This window comes from Vigna radiata, chromosome 9 (genome assembly GCF_000741045.1).
Source record: "Vigna radiata var. radiata cultivar VC1973A chromosome 9, Vradiata_ver6, whole genome shotgun sequence".
In the NCBI taxonomy this organism is placed as follows: Eukaryota; Viridiplantae; Streptophyta; class Magnoliopsida; order Fabales; family Fabaceae; genus Vigna; species Vigna radiata.
In genome coordinates, this window is record NC_028359.1 from 10552487 (window position 1) to 10554037 (window position 1551).

Sequence of the window (1551 nt, forward strand, 5' to 3'; positions counted from 1 at the left end):
AAGGAAGAAAACACTACAAAAAAAAAAAAAAAAAAAAAAAAAAAAAAAAAGAGAAAAAGAAAGAAGTTGTAGGGTGCATGAAATAAAAGCCTAATTTCATAGCTTTTCAGCCCAAAGGAACTTAATTGGGCTATAAACTTTTTGATTTTATTTACTATTTACACTACCTTAAAAATTTTGGCGACAAAAAATTTTTGTCACCCAATTTCCTATTTGATACACCAAAGTCAAATTTTGAGTTTCGAGTTTTGAAGCCCTTAGCACCAGTTATGTTTGTCTGTATAAGTGCCTTTTCAGGTATCAAGTTTTTGGTATATAATTGTGTGAAGTTCTAAATAATTAAATTTGTGAGGGATTATTTTACTCTCTTTCTTTATGTTTTTCTTATTTTTATTTATTTTATTTTATTCTCTTTTCCATCTCGATTTATTTTCTATGTTTGTCTTTCATTTTTCCCATTTTGTTCTGATTTTATTTTATCCATTTTACTTTAAGTAATCTTCTTTATTCTGATTTTAATTTATTATCGTACACCCTTGTTATTTTTAGTTTTTAATTGAGTCCTTTTTTCAATCGTTTTCTTATTTTATATTCTCCCTTTCTCCTTTCCTTTCTAATTTCGATTCTATCATTTTCTACTTCCTTTTCATTTTATGCATTTTATAACTTTTTCGTATTCTCTTCCATCTTTCCTTTTCTCGAACTATTTATTTATTATGAAGCGAAAGAATACAATGGGATTATGGAATTTTGTAACAAAAATATAACTAATCAAAATTTCTACATTTTGACAAGGGATATATTTCTTATTAGTTTTAAAAATAATTTATGGCATGATGGAATATTTTTTTCTCCTTAAAATTTTATAATTAAACTAATTGAATAGCTCGAAACTTATTCATATAATTCAAAAGTCTTGGTCAAATTTAATAGTATCTAGACATGGAAAAAGAGTATTTTAAAATTCAAATCCAATACATCTCAAGAAGACGGAAAAAGAATAAAAGAATATTCTTATTGAGAGTTATTCTTTTCTATCGTAATGGGATAAAATATGAAAAAGATGGGCAATTTACGAGATTTTTATAAATGTTTAAAAACGATTACATATTAACATCCGGTTTTTTTTATCATACTGTTGCTCAAATGACAAATTACTTCAAAATTTAAAGTGAAATCGATTATAATTATACTACACATTAAAGTCAACATAATGACATACGACATGCTAAAGGTCCATTGTATTTAACATTTATGAATAAAAGATTAAAACTACATTGTATTGAACATCTCCTTTTCTGTCTTGCAGTATTAGTTTCTCTTTCTAACTATTGATGAGCTCTCATCAATTCCTTTCCATGGATAACGTCTCCTCATCATACAAACTCCCACGGAAGTACGATGTGCTGATCAACTTCACTGGAGAAGACATCCACAGAAAATTTGTTTCTCATCTCAATTCTGCCCTCTCTACTGTTCCTCTCACCACTTTCCTTCTTTACCCCAATGCAGTGAAGTCAACACACATCCAAGAACCTATTCTCAGCCACT